General features: G+C 40.4%; 1 protein-coding gene across 3 annotated transcripts in view; it reads left to right on the forward strand.

Annotated features, from left to right (window-relative positions):
- The window catches only part of NFE2L2 (nuclear factor, erythroid 2 like 2), a 38,914-nt gene that overhangs the window by 12,646 nt on the left and 10,545 nt on the right, over positions 1-15,723 (forward strand). The window contains exon 2 of one of the 3 annotated variants that reach the window (XM_039494474.1): positions 8,017-8,864. The exons of the other annotated variants lie outside the window; for them this stretch is intronic. The gene's annotated coding sequence lies outside the window, so the exon portion shown is untranslated. The remainder of the gene's footprint in view (positions 1-8,016; positions 8,865-15,723) is intronic. 3 annotated transcript variants of the gene reach the window in all.

Raw genomic sequence — 15,723 nt, forward strand, 5'->3', positions numbered from 1 at the left:
AGCCCTTTCCAAGCACACAACTGTCTTAAGCCCTAACTAGGGCTGTGAATTTGGTTTATAAAGTTATTTGGATAACCGAGAAATTTACTGTCATCAAGTGTGGAGAAAAATGGTGGTGTAGTTATATGACCTCTTTGGAGATTAACAGCTTTTCTTTTTTATGAAGCCTCCTCTGTTTCTAGTCTCCAGCCATTTTGAATTCTTTCTAAAATATTTGCTCAGATTTTGTAACAGACATTTTATTGTAGCCCTAGCACCAATAAACCAAAACAGTGATTGAATACATGATTTTATGTCTGCTTTGGTTTTATGTTACATAGTCTCTTACATTCACTTCATAACAATTAACACAAAAATGACGATTTGATGCATCAGTGTCATAGTATGGAAATGTTAATAAGTGGGTCTCATAATAAAGCTTTAAAATAAGCTTATTTTTGGTAACAGCATAATTGTTCCCTCTTCATTATTTTTTTCTAATCTCTAGCACAGATATTAATGTGACACTGAGTAAAATTCAGTGCGGTAATTTATATGCTGCAAAGCAGCATGAAGATGTAAATTAGACTAATTGGCTCAGTGTAAACTTAGCTGTGCAGTTGGAATGTATATTAAAGTTTTTTAGAAATGTTACTGTGCAAATACAGTAATGGCTATATCCCTTAGCACTGTCCCTTTTAAAAAGGCCCTAGCCTTGACCAACCCTCTAGTATTTGTTGCTTTATTTGAAAAAATGCCCCTGTGATAATGAGAGGCAAAATAATCCTAGATCAGTAGCTGAATGACCCTCCAACAAGAAATGCAACAGCTATGAAAGTATTGTGCTCTCCTGAAACAACTTCATTCTTTTGAGTGGGCAGGGGATAAAAACTGATATGAAATCTACTTTCTGAAGTCCTCTGGGAGCAGGCCTTTTCTGAATGTCAGTCTTCTGCTACCTCGTAAGCATAGGGAAGCAGGTAGAACAGTGTGATGAAATGATGGCCATGTACATACACACTGTCAGTTATGGTAAATTAGTTTCCTATGGTTCATACCCATGAAATTCTGGGATTTGCTTAGGAAACTAACTGCATATACAATACTGTGAAGATCATGATTATGATTACACTGATTATGTACCTTTTAATTTCTGCTAAGTCCAGTTTCTAACTTGACATTCATCCACATCAAACAACCACACCTGGTGTTATTTGGGAATATTGTCAGCAGTCTTAAAAGGGTCAGTACTGAAATAAGCTCTTTTGTCTTGAGGAGGTCCCTTCAGGTCAGAACTGAGGCACATTACTACAGGGAAACCTGCACTGTCCAACCATTTCTGTACCTGTGTTATAGACAGAGGACATCACTCTCCCAGACAAACTTTTTTTTTTTTAATGAGCAGTAAAACTAAAAAGGAGGGGTAAAGAAATATCAGTTGAATTTAATGGCATCCTAGCATCTCAGCCCCAAGTGGTATACAATCAGACTGAAAATGTCAAATTTCCAAGATTTAAAACTGGAGCTGAAAATTAATTTTAAATTCTTTCAAACCTTTTAAAGAAAGGCCTTCTTTGTTGCTGTGTGACATTGAAAAAATTTACCCACTTGCAGTTTAAAAATTATTACTGTTTGTTGTATTGGTATTACATGCTGTATAAGTATGATATAATCCAGGCAGAGCGTCTTGCAAAACATGGTTTACATATTTGACAAGTTGACTGTGCTTGTATGTTAATCTGTCAAGACCCCTTTAAAAAAATCAGTTTTGTTTTGTTCTTGAGGGCTTGCCTATTTTCTGCATTTGAGATTAATATCCCATTATGATACTTTGAAAAAAATCTTCACAGAACTCATCTAAAGATAAGTTGCTATGACTAAATGGAGCTAGTCAATCTTTTCATGGCTGCTTGGTCATAACAAGCTAAGAGGAAATTCCTTTTATGTTTTTGAAATGCTTGTGACTAAGAGTGGTACTTGCCTGCTCGCCACTGCAATTTGGATGGAACAGTGATTGTGCCACTGGAATGGATGTTATTTGAAGTATCCTGCTCAAAACTTATGAACAGCATGGCATAAAATAGTCAGGATTTTCTACCTGTCCCTAGCTGCTTTTGGCATTCCATATCTCGATATGTTGGACCTTCGGTCCCTTTATCTTCTGGCAGTTTCCCAGAGTGATAGATACTGCTGGGCAAGATGCTTGGACACAATGTCATAAAACAGGATATTCCAAATTATGTTTAGTAGCACCTAAATCATCTCATGACTTCACATGTTAACAAGTGCCCTAATTTCTGCCTTTGGCCATCTTGCAGCATTTTCATAGGTTGGCTTCTTCAGAAGTATGCTTCAAAAGCTGCTTTGTAACATAGTGATCTCAAAGAAGGGGTTGTGGGTTAGAGTGTTATGTGCATCATGATCTAAAAATTGGTACAGCTCAGTTTCTACAAGTGACAGGATTCTGGGAAAACTTGATATCAAGCAAACTTAACCAGAGAGGCCACCCAAGGAGTGATTGGTATATTCTGAAACAGTGGTAAGTGGACTAATTGTTCCTTTGCAGCTAGTGCCTGTCATCTACACTGATGTTGCACTGGTAGAGACTGACACAGTGGTGGATGATATGGTGGTTAGACATCTTTAGAGCAAATGTAGTTTAGTCAGTGGTGTGATCACCTGTGTGTGCACTGTTTGAAATTCTGTATTGTCATATATCTTAAAGTCCATTATGGGGCCCATGCATTGCACGTTAAAATTTACTAGGGTACATAAGGCCATAAGCAAGGTAACTCTGAATCCAGGAATTTAAAAGCTCTGCTCAGCTTCTAAGTTTCTGTTAATCAAACATCTTAAATTCAAGGAATTTCCACTGGTACTTTTAACATCTTTGAGCAAAATAGCTGTTTATACATCAGTCTATGCAGATTTTCAACAGTAATTCTGCAGAGGAATGGTTATGCACTCAAAAGTCAGTAAGAAGTTTAAATTTACAGCCTCAAGTGTTGCATCACTAGTCAAATCCAGTATACAGTGGAAACAAATTCACTTGATTTTATTGAAAACTATAAATTATCCTGATGGGGATTTTTTAAGATTCCTAAGTAAATTCCCATATCATTATTATTCTTAAGACTGAAAGCAGAAGTACTTTAAAAATAATCTCATTACAGTGTTATAACTTGAAAAAAGTTGTTAAAAGTTAGGAAGTTCAGAATCAGAAACTTCTGACAGTTGGATTCTGAATTTCTAATTTGACTATTTGGGCTACAAACCTTGCATGTAGAAATAGTGTGTTATGTGTCTTATGCTGGCATAACATAAGGACAGACATTTTAATAGAAAGAAACACATAATAGTTTCTCTTGTGTTCCATAACTCTGTCAAATAGAATTTGAAAATATAATTTAAATGTAGGAAGCCTGGGTCAGTTCCTCAGCTGGTGTAAATTGGTATAGCTCAACTGAATTCATTGGAACTACACAGATGTACGCCAGATGAAGTTCTGGCCCCTTTCCATCTGCTGCATTAGGAACTTGGCCTTTCCAGTCCACACTGGGGAATCGTTGCTCACCTTTTAACTCTTCTGGATGTCTATAGATAACCCTCTGTATTTATTTTGCTGGTAAAAGGAAAAATGGCAGCCATTTAAGTAATTAAGTTGTTGGTAGGAATCTCTAAAGATCTTACAGAATGATCTGGACTATCTCTGTACTGTTTACATCAGAAACATAGCATTATTGTAAACGAAAATAGATGTGATACTCTGAAAATAAGCTTTTAATAAATTGTGTGTGTTGTGACTGAATATTACGAAGTCCTTATGACGTGACCATACTTTAATATTAGATTCTAGCAGAGATTTATTTTAAAAGATATTAAAAAGATCAGTAATCTTTTATAATGTGAATTCACTGTGTTGCCCAGAATATTTTAGCTCATATTTTTAGTGACCACCTATTTTTAATCTAATTTTCCTATTGTTTACTCTGGCACAAGGAGGTCAAGTAAGTTGCCCAAGGGGACAAAATGATTCAGCCAGAATTAGAATTTGGGATCCTCCTTCTACTGTATTTTCCTGAAGCCATGACCTACATGTTATAATCCTGTTCCTTTGCCTAACAAGTTGCTTCTAATTTTAGACAAGAAGAAGTTAAATCTCTGCCTTCTTCCATAGTATCTTCTATTGGAAAATTAACACAAGTACTTATAGAAGTGATCTAGTAAATAAAACGTTATCTTGTTGACTTTGAACATTCAGCACACGAACCATAATATGTCAGCAGATTTTCAGGATAATTGTGCTTCTTCTGTTTTGTACATAAATAAATTGCCATCCTTCAGCTCTTGAATAATATGCCCCAGCATTCACTGTGTTGTTGCTGTTGGTAACGTTGCCATACCTTTCAGGGAATGCAAGCGTTCTACCGAGGAAACCAGATAAGTGTGTTTTTTCTCCTTTTTCTGGCCCCAGAGTGCTTTTTTGTAAAGTTCTCTTTCACTCCGTTCTAACAGTGGTGTCAACCTTAACAACACCATGAGAGTCGTCCTGAGGTGGCAGCCCACATGGGTTATCTCACCCCCCCACCTGTATAACATAGCACACACAGGGTGAGGTGGCAGAGGTAAGATCATTCAGGTGAACCCCAGGGTAGGAAAGAGGTGGACAGAGCAAGGAAAGGAGGGAGGAGAACAAGCCAAGGGTTCTGTATCTGGGGATAACCTTCTTTTACTTGCTTGATTTACCAGCCTAGCCTATTTCTTCACTGAGCTGACACTGCTGTGATGACAGAGAGCTTGACCCTTGTAGGGAAATAAAGACTTCTTTAGCTGAGCTAAGGGTGGTATTGATGAATTCCCAAAGGAATTCCATCTAACTTTCTTCAACCAAAGACAGTTGTTGTGATAAGAGGTAGAGGGGAAAGGTTGTATAAAATGGACTGTGGTTCTGAGCTACAACAAAAACTGGTTTTATTTTCAAGTGCCATTCTTTCACTCTAGAGCAAAAAAGACGTTTTGTCTCTGTCCTATAGCATACAGAATTACACTGAAAACTTACAAAGCTACGCATACTGGTTTGGGGAAGAACTAGACTTTCTTAATCCTACAGGCAGCCTGTATTCGCTATCATAGTTCAACACTAAGTATGACCTCCCTTACCGAATGCACATTGGAGCATTTTATCGAACTGTAGCCAGCAGTTGTGGGAGATAACATGTTGCAGCCCTAGAAAATGTTTAAAGTGTGCAGAAATGCCCTCTTACATCATTTGTTTGGGGCACACAGCCAGCATTTGATTTTAAGGTTGTACCTTAAAACAAAGCTGCTGGTCACCTTTAATATATTTATTGTATAAATATGTGGATTATAAATGTACAAGCAATCTGTTTCTGCTAAGATAACAGATAGTTATTACATAAAACTAATAAATGTTTAACAGACATTGCATTGAGTGACCTTGGGTTTAAAGTCTCATGATTTCCTTACCTTTAACAGTTTATTTCAGCAATGAGTATTTGTAAAACATCTTGTTGTAAATGGAACAGATCTACATCTTGGGGGTAAGAAAGATGTAATGATATAATCTTATTCATATTTGCCAACCATTTTGTTTTGGCCAGCATAGCTCTGTGGAGTCTGACTCATTCAGTACCTCTGCCCCTTTTTTTGAGGAGACAGGGAGCAGAGCAGTCCCAGAGCTACTAGTTGTTTTAGGAAGGGGTAGCAGTGTGAGAGCAGATAGCTTAGCTAGAGGAGGAGCTAGGAGGCAGAGAATCTCCCAGGCACACTAGGGAGTAGTTAAGGGTAGCCGCAGGAGAGGAGCCTTGCAAAGAGGTAGGGGACAGAATCTGTTGAGGGGCAGACTTTTTTGGGGTGGGGGGGGGTGGAAGGGGGGATTGTTTGGTTTAATTTGGTGAATGGTGTAAGAATAAGTTTTTTAAAATGCATAAATGTACTGGGACAATAGGGTAAAATCTTAGTAGGATGAACTCATTCCTTCCTCATTTCAAGGTAATAAACTGAGTACTATGCAGAACCTTTACGAAGTGAGGACATAAAGACCCATCATTTTATAAAGTGCAGTTGTGTGCAATAATGGGCCTATATTTTCCTGCACAACTGCTATGATTATGTACACTGGTGAAGTATCTGCACTTGCACTCTGACTTTTGACTTCTTGTCAACTATGTATCATTAATATTTGGTTCTTTTGTCTTATTTTATCTGGGTGGTTTTAACTGTATAATATCTCTAAGTGGGAGTGGGAACAATGAAGATGGCAAAGGTTATGGTTACATAACTGTTACCTTTCCGAATCCTTCTTTTCATCACTTTCTGAAATTTTCAATTTTAGGGCAGGAGATGTACACAATTTTGTGTCATGAAAGATTAATTATTTTTTGGAACGTTTAAACAAAACAGTTAATCAGTTTATGACCATGAAAAGAATAAACAAAATATACTCTTTCCCTATTATAGTGAAAAACTCACTTGTGATTTCCACTCCCCCCGCCCCTTTTGGTGTGGTTATATCAATGTCTGTAAGTTTGAGGTTGAATTTTGGAATGGGAAAAGAGCTGTCAGTGAGAAGTGCCATTTCAATTAAAACAACTTTGCCAGATCAAAACATGACTGACTGGAGGGAAAAAAACTGCATGTCAAGCAAGTGTAGCAAGGATTTGATCCTTCTCCCATTGAAGTCAAGGACTTCACTGGGTGCAGGATTGAGTCATGAGTGATTAATAATGCCAGCATGAGGCTGGTGAAGTGACACTAAAGAAGGCAGAGCTTTGTGTGATTGAATTGCTAACTTGCTCCATACAAGTGTGTGTTTTGTGAGGTAAAACTGGTACAATGGCAAATATGTGCAGGATTGGGGCTCCCTGCTGCAGGCCTGCTAAGATCTCTTGACTAGGGCATTCCAGTGGTGCCTATCCAAACTGCTCCATGCTGTGGATTTTTATTTCTTTTTTCATAGAAAAGAAAACTGTGATAAGAGTATATTAAGGCTGCATTGTTAAGGACTCTAAAGTTATGAATGACAGTAAAGGTTGGTGGACAATCTTGAACTCTGCTCTTGTGTGTATGCATTATGAGCTGGCTCAAATACACAAATGCATACTATTTCTACTATGAATACTATTTCTCAAATACAATATTATACATTTTTTTCTATAACCTTGGGTACTACACATGAATACTTTCAAGTATTGCATACTACTGTGTATTCCAGGCATTCATAAAGAAGACTCATGGATTATGAAAAGTACACAGTAAACTCTAAGTATGCTACAGGATAAGTATAACTGAAATAATAATGAAAGTTTGCCCATCTGTTACAGCTATCTCTGTAGGTAACTGTGTCCTCTGAATTGCACCTAAGGAAAGCTGTACTGTTGAGAAGAAAATGTGCAGTATCAACAAAATTAAGTATCCTGGGGAGATGTTAATGTGGATTTAAGATTATAACAAATGTTATGATGTATTAATTGAAAAATAATGTGTGATCATGTCTTTTTAAAGCAGGTTTCAGCAGGGATGCTGGAACAATTTTTATCATGGTGATTCTGAGAGATATTGACCCAAACTGTAAACCCTGTATACAATGGAAACCACTTCAAGCCAGGGTGTGTGGCAGCACCCCTACTTCCAGCACCTATAGGTTTCAGATTGGGGTAAAAATAAGTGGTGGTTTTCCCTCCAGAGGTAACTGCCCATTCAAGCGATTGGCAACAATTATCTTCTATTAATTCTATTACTTCAGGCTGTTTGAAGCCTCAGGATAACAGTGCATCATGTTACATTTAACATTTTGAAGGTTGTCTTTTTAATGACCGGGGATAGGTTCCGTTTAAAAAAATCTCTAAGTTTCTGGAGCACAGGCTGACAGCCACCAGGAAAAAGTGTCAACTTGCTGAGATGTTGAGAACTGTTCTAATCCTTCCCCGGATGTAAAGAGAATATTGTAATGCATAAGTGGATAGAGTTAAGGCTGCCACGAACATAACTTTATCTTAAGCTCTTTTTTGCTCCTAGGTTGGCTGTGTGTATATATGATGGGCTCTAGTGACCATGAACCTGCAGTACTGGTCCACCCAGTTCGGAAACACAGTAGAATTGGTTCACGTTGGAACTTGATTCAACTTTGTGGAATGGATTCCCATGCCTAAGAATGGGGGCTGATGGGATAAAATTCTGTGTGCTAGTGCAACATCTAGTTTACTGCATGGCTTATCTGACTTACATAGAGGATATTTAACTTGTTCAGAGGACAGCCATTTCCACACTTTTCTAGTTAAAAGTCTCCTGTGGTACAAACAACAAAGGATGAGAGAGAGCCTGGTGATAGATGCTGCTTTTACTACTAGAACTCCCCACTTTCATCCCCAACAGCAAGGTGTAACTGTAGCAACCATCTACTGTCTCTCTCTAACATGGACAACTATCACTGGAGAGGGACTAAATTGAGGCTCAAATAATATAAGTAGTAATTTTATAGTAGATGGACATTTATTGAGACTGAATTTTTTCGTATATTTATTTAAGATCTCTGTAAGGACAGATGTGTTCTTATGTTTGGGTCAAAACAGGCTTATCCAAAATTTGGATAATCCTGGTGAAACCACAGTAGTAACAAATAGCCAGTTCTTTGCACTTCATTAGGTTCTTTATCTGGTTATATGTTCATCCATCTTATATCCAGTAAAACAAATCTAGAAGGACGAAAAGTGTTCTGTAAACTGCCTGGATCATGCTTCCCAGATGACTGCACCATTATCATAAAAACCCTCCTACATAAATCAATCAATAGCTTGTGGCAGTATTCACACATAGTACATGCCTGGCTAAGTATAGAAGGATAGTTTGAAGACATCATTTACCAGGTAATGATTTTCCAAGTAATGTAGATTCAGTGTCTCAAATGGATTGACATACAAACAAATGCTTCTGTGTAGCTATGGCAGCACTTCTTTAGAGGCTGGTGAATTAAAATGTGTGTTTTATGGTGTATGTCTGTTTTTTATGTACCTAAGGATGTAAATAAAGTTGGCATTTATTGAATTTAATATGATGTAGGCTGGAGTTTAACTTGGAAAGAAAACTGCATTAATACTCGCTTTCCTGAAGTACAGTAGGTCTCCCACTGAGATGGCTGCTATTCAAACACCTTTCAAAATGGAGCTGTGTACTGTATATAGTGATTAGATAGCAGTTACAAAAGTGAGTCACAACAGAGCCGCTCAATCCACTTGCTGTTGCAGCAGTGCAGATTTTTGTTGCTGTACCAAACATGTAAAAACTAATGAAGCCAAACCCACACCTTAACAGATCCTTTTGCCTGACCCACCCAATTTCCTTAGGCACCCTGTGTAATCTATTGTAACTCTATATACACTAGTTCTATTAGCTAGTTGACAGAATCATGTTGTAATACTCCCAATAAAACACACAGTATAGAAATAACAAGACTATTTGTTCAGCTGAGAGAAGGATTCTGAATTTGGCTTTTATTTTAAAAACTGTGTGTGTGTAATTTGACCAAAGGGAGGCTGGACTCAGTGTGTTGATATTGTTTGGAAATAATGTTAATTCACTAAGGTCTGGTCTAGATTTAAAACTTATACCGACATAGCTATGCTGGTATAAGCCCTTGTGCATATACACTTATACTGGCATAAAATCATGTTTGCTGGTATAGCTTAAGGCTGAAGTCCTTGTATGCCAATATAAGATGCAGCTATGGTAGGAGGATTGTGGACAAGGCCAAATTCTTTTATGAAAGCAGAGACCAGAGATGCATTTTTTTGGACTAGTCAAGGGGCTATGAATCATTTTCGTGCATAGTGGGTGGATCTCAGGTTAACCTATATAAACAATATAATTAAGATTAAAAGACAAAGTATGATCACTATCTCCTGCATTACACTGGAACTCTAAGGAAGTGAAAATGTGTAGGACTGTATATAATTTGGTTTATTGATAGCTCAGCAATCAATCTGGGACTTCAAGTCATTTAAGACTGCAGTTTCAAGAATCTGGGAGACAGTGATGACCAGCCAGGATTAGGACGCTTAACCTGGATTTGTTCAAGGGGGAGAAAAAGTCAGCTTTTACTCTCAAACTAAATCAAGACTCCTAATGGCTTCCTTTGGCCTAGCAGTTAAGGGGTAGAAATGGGGAAGTTGACAACAGAGGTAATACATGACACGATTATGGCAATGAATGCTAGGACTGAGCTTTGAAAAATCAGATACTTGCAATCACTGTTTATTCTACTAGTAAAGCATAAGCATGTCAGCATCCTTCAAGGCACAGAAATGAGAGGAACTGATATTCTCCCCACCCCCCACCGGATTGATTAGGAGTTGTGGGAAGATAATTCTAGGAACTGTCACTTTGCTTGGCCCTTTGAAATTCCATGCTATATGGTAGGACTTGATAAAAGAGAAATCCATTTAAAAACTACTACTAGATACAAATTCATAAACTTATGACGACATATTTAGAATGTTTGATAAGAATAATTATATAGCAAAATGTCAAAGAATCTGCAAGAAAAATCTAGAGAAACTCAAAATTCCCTACATGGATCCATTAGCCTCACCAACTGTGTTTAATTCTTGTATGGTTCTCAGGGAGTGCAACAATTGGTATGAGAAATAAACCTTTTAAACTAGTATGTAATGCTGAGTAAGATGTCAGCGTCCAGAAATAATATTCACAAGCCAACCTGGTGACTTGGGGCAGATCCACAAAGGGCACTTAGGCATTATAACACTGAGCCTAACTTTAGGTGCCCTGCCTCCTAATGGAATCCACAGCCCAAATTAGGCACTTATACAATGGATGGGTATCAGAACTTAGGTGGCTGTGCACTTGCAGATTTTTAGGTTCTTAGGTGACTATCAGTGGAAATGCAGATGCCTACTGGGTAGGCAGCAGCTGGCAGGTGTGTTGGGGATCTGAATTGGACATTGACACTTGAAGTGGCAATTAAGTTCCTAAATCCCTCTGTGGATCTAACCCTTGGTGTTGTGAACAGTCTTAGCAGAGAATGCCAATCATATAACTGCACTGCTTACCTTCAGGGGGTGCTAATGAGGCAATATACTCCACTCTGGGCATGCAAGCAATTTAAGGAGTAACAATGAGATGGGAATTTGTATCTATTTTGCACACAGAAGGATGGTGACTACAATGTGGTACTGTGTATAAAATATATCAGTGAGAAAGAGAAGGGAAGCACCCTTTTTATCCCTTTCTTTCCTTCCCTCTCCACTTTTATGTGGTGGGGATGGTATTGCTTACCGACTGTGGTCCTGTCTTGTGGTTGGCATTAGGTGTCTGCTGCTATTAGTGCAAGAATGAAACTGGGCCTGCACATCAGATTGCTTTACCATCCTAGAATGGCTATTCTTTGTGATCAGTCTTACGCATTTTACATTCTTCATTTTTTGGGACACCCGTCAGTAGAATGACAGCCACCTTGTGGCTGGGCATGGCATAGCAGGCTCTCCTCTTGCCAACAGCTGCTCCAGTGCCAACTGCTCTACAGCGCCAGAAGGGGTTTTTCTATCACTGTGGTAAATCCATCTCCTCAAGAGACAGTAGCTAGGTTGGGGGAAGAATTCCTCCATTGACTTAGCTGCATCTACTACTCCACTGCAGCCACTGCACATGCACAGAATGTATATTCCCCCCTGCCCGATTTCTTTGCTTCCCCAGAGAAAAATGACTTTGATGGCAAAGCAAAGGAAAGCCACGAGCAGTCATGTGACCCTCCCCAGCAATATGTTTTAGGTGCCCAGGGCAGCAGGCAGAGAGGTAAATCACTGCCGGGTAGGGGACAGGACTGGAGAAGACCCGGTTGGTGGCTCCTACCCTGCACTGGGCTCAGCTGCTAGTCCTGGCTGGGCGGGGGAGGACAGGGCTTCCTCTTCCCCTGCATGGCATCTAGGGCCACATCAGACCTACCTCCAGATTTCTCTCCCAGCTGCAGGAAGCTGCAGAGTCTCTTCCCCTCTCCCCCCCCCTCCCCCCGGCCACTTCCTGCACCCATCGCTCTTCAGCTGCAAGGGGAGGGATCCCTGTACAGAGAGCTGCTCCCCCATCCACCTAACCCCCATGTGTCCAGACACCCTCATACCCAGACACTCCCATTGAGCCTCACCCCCTGCACTCGGGACCCCCCCACTCCCGATAAGCCCCACTCCTCTTTCACCTTGACCACCCTGACGAGCCACCCACACATGGATTCCTACCCCACCAAGCCACAACAAGCTGCACCTGGATCTCCGCCCCACTTGCACAGCATCTGGACTCCACACCCAGACCTCTCCCCTTCCAAGCTCTATTCCCCCCACACCTAGACCCCCTGCTTTTAGCCCCAATCACCTTCACCCCCTGCAGATTGCCCCACACAGAACCCTCTCAACCAACACCTGGATCCTCACACTAAGCCCCTCCACACTTGGATACTGCCTTCTTGTGCCTGCCTGTCCACACCTGGCGCACCTGGCATTGAGGGGCAGGCCCAGTCCTTGTGCTGTGTCAGGGTTGTGTGCAGCCTCACCTAACTACGTTGCACAAGGTATGAAATTTTTCATGACCCTGAGCGATGTAGCTAGGTCAACTAAGTTTTAAGGCCTTGGCTCTTCAGCCAGATCACTTTAAAGTCTCTCCCCCCTTAGGCAACGAAGTCCCACCAACAAAGCCCCATGACCTTACATGCCTTATGTCTACACTATGAAATTAGGTCGCTTTTATAGACGTCAATTTTTAGAAATCGATTTTATACCGTTGATTGCGTATGTCCACATGAAGTGCTTTAAGTCAGCGGAGAGCATCCTCACTACCATGCCTAGCATCGACTTACAGAGCGGTGCACTGTGGGTAGCTATCCCACAGTTCCCGCAGTCTCTGCCGCCCATTGGAATTCTGGGTTAAGCTCCCAATGCCTGATAGGACAAAAAACATTGTCTTGGGTGGTTTGGGGTACATTTAGTCAGTCGCCTCTCCCTCCGTGAAAGCAACGGCAGACAATTGTTTTGCACCAGACACCAGGGCAATTAGAAGAGCACAGCAAGGCGCGCTGTGTATCAGAGAGGCTTTGAAAACCAGTTTCATGACTGGCCAGGCTTCGGTGTGACAATTGTGTGTGTTTCTCCTTGATGCAAACCTACCCCCTTTGTTGATTTTAATTCCCTGTAAGCCAACCACCCTCCCCCTTTTGAAATAAAGTAACTTATTTTGAAACCATGCATTCTTTCTTATTAATAAAAAAAATGAGATAACAGACAAGGTAACCCGGATGGGGTGGGGGAGGAGGGAAAGATAAGGCCACATTGCTTATTGTAGCCACACTAAAAATCAAATTGTTTGAATGACAGCCTTCTGTTGCTTGGCCATCCTCTGCAGTGGACTTTCATGAGAATTTATCCCCTTATATCAGGGGTTTTCATGCCACCTTCCCTGGTGGCAGCTAGGGAAACCCAGGCTCTCCCTCTTCTCTGGGTTCCAACCCAGGAACTTTGTAGTAAGCAGGCAAGGTCTGTCTATTTAGACCCACCCCTTGCTATCTCCCTGGGCTTCTTTCCACCTCAGCCTGTCAGCAGGCCTTTCTCCACAGCTTCCTCAAGCCACTGTGTACCAGGATCCACAGCCTCTCTAGGTTCACCTCTGTTTCAGATCAGGAGGTTGGAGGGATCCCTCTGGAGTCCTCTTAAAAAATCCCAGGTGAAGATACAAAGTTACACCAAATTCTGCGTTCTGTGCTTGACCTTCCATTCCTCTCTTGAATACCTCCTGGGCTCAGGAAGTCCAGATCTTTTAATCAGGGCTCATCACTGGGGCCTGCTTCGTGTTCAATGTCTTTCCTGACGTTTTGCCAGAGCTTCTTCTGAAGAGAAGATCCCACCATCTATTGTCCTCCAGGCTTCCTGAAGCCCCTCCTTTATAGTAGCTGTCCAGCTCCTCCCCAGCTGCGTCTCATCCTAAATTGATTTTTAGCTCATCATCCAGAAGTACTGAGTTCTCCAGCTCTCCTTAACCCTGTCCATCGCATTGCCTTACCTCCTTTTGGGGTGTGTGTGAAATGTTGCTTGTTTATAGTGCTTTTGTTGTCTTGTAAATATGGAAACTTACGAGGATCCTTCCATGTTGTAGGGCATGATAGAGACTTATAAACTAATATACGTTGTTGGGGAAGAGTATCAAATTGTGAGGAGTAAGTGAGTACAGTTCTCACACTCACACCTTGAATGAGTTGAAACTGTTCCAGGAAGATTAATTTCAGACAAAATATATTAATCATTCACTTTTTAAAATTGATATTCCTGGAGTAGTGGCATTGATGGGGAGGATTTTAGTGGAGTATTTCATCCAAAGGATAAAATCAACTAATCAATATGTCTTTCTCCTCCGATGCATATTTAGAATAGCCCAAGATAACATTCCTAGCAACTTTTATTTAACACTGGGCAATGCAGACAAGATAACTTTGTGTTTATAACAGAGCATACTGGTAACTATGTATTTATATTAGAGCGTACTGGTGTATAACAAGAGCTACAGTGTGTTGAATATAGTGATTATACTTGGACAAACAGTATGAGTCTACATTCACAGGTGCATGATGGTATCTGGGAGGTTCTAGATTCAGTTAATCAGATTAACTGTTTTAGCTGGCATAAGCTAAAATACATGTCTAGATAACTGTGGTAAATTGACAAACTGTGGAATAAAACATTTTTCTCTTCCAATGTCAAACTTAAGTTTGTTTCTAAACAAACATTGAAATGTGAAGGGATGAGCCTATCTCAGTTCTCTGAACAGGGGATGAAGTATGTGTTGGGACCTATGGCCAGTACGTGCAGCAGGAATAGCCACCTGGATAGAGAATGGAATTTACCTAACAGATGAAGAGGAATATCCTTTCTGTAAAGCCAGGGGTTGTTCAGGCACATTGGGGGACCCCTCTCATGTAATATTTTTTTTAAAAAAAGTGCTTAAAATTAGTTTTTGAGAGGATGTAGTGGCAGTGACAGGCACAATGGAGTCCAGAAGAAATAAAAGGTGATCCAGAAGCCTATGCAGCAATGGTCAAAGGGTGTTGATTCATCCTCATTCAAAACATATTAAGTAATTGGGTCATTAAGACAAGTGTGAAAGACAGAGAGGAGAGGCCTCTGATCTCCCAACCCACACCAATATCCCCACTCACCCAGTGTTATGTCTTGGCTTACAGTGTGGGCCAGCAGACAGGTCCATAATGGCTGGGCTAGGGTGGGGTTTGGCCTTCCTACTGTTCATGAGGCACAGCTTGCTCTACTTGTTCTTCATGTGGTCTGGAATCAAATTACCTGAACTGCCAGGTCCCCAAATCCATGCCTGTTTCATTGACACTGCCACCTCTTCATTCTTCCAAAATAAATTACTTCTGCTCTCCCAGTCAATTCTTGTGCCCAATTAAATCTTTGTGTCATTTTTACACCACCATCAAACAATCCTCTTCTCCCCCACCTCCACTATTGCCAACCCCAAATGTTTAAAAATCATGAGTCAGGCTCCCAAAAATTATGAGATGGTCTTAAAAATCTTGATTTTTAAAAAAATGAACTTAAAACAAGAAAATGTTATCTGCTTTCTGGGCCTTTGGGGTTCTCTGGGGTCATGTTTTCAAGCTTTTCTCTGCAACCATGAGGGCTAGAAATGTATTTTTAACAAAAGATGAGAATTTCTCCT

This window comes from Mauremys reevesii, linkage group 11 (genome assembly GCF_016161935.1).
Source record: "Mauremys reevesii isolate NIE-2019 linkage group 11, ASM1616193v1, whole genome shotgun sequence".
In the NCBI taxonomy this organism is placed as follows: Eukaryota; Metazoa; Chordata; order Testudines; family Geoemydidae; genus Mauremys; species Mauremys reevesii.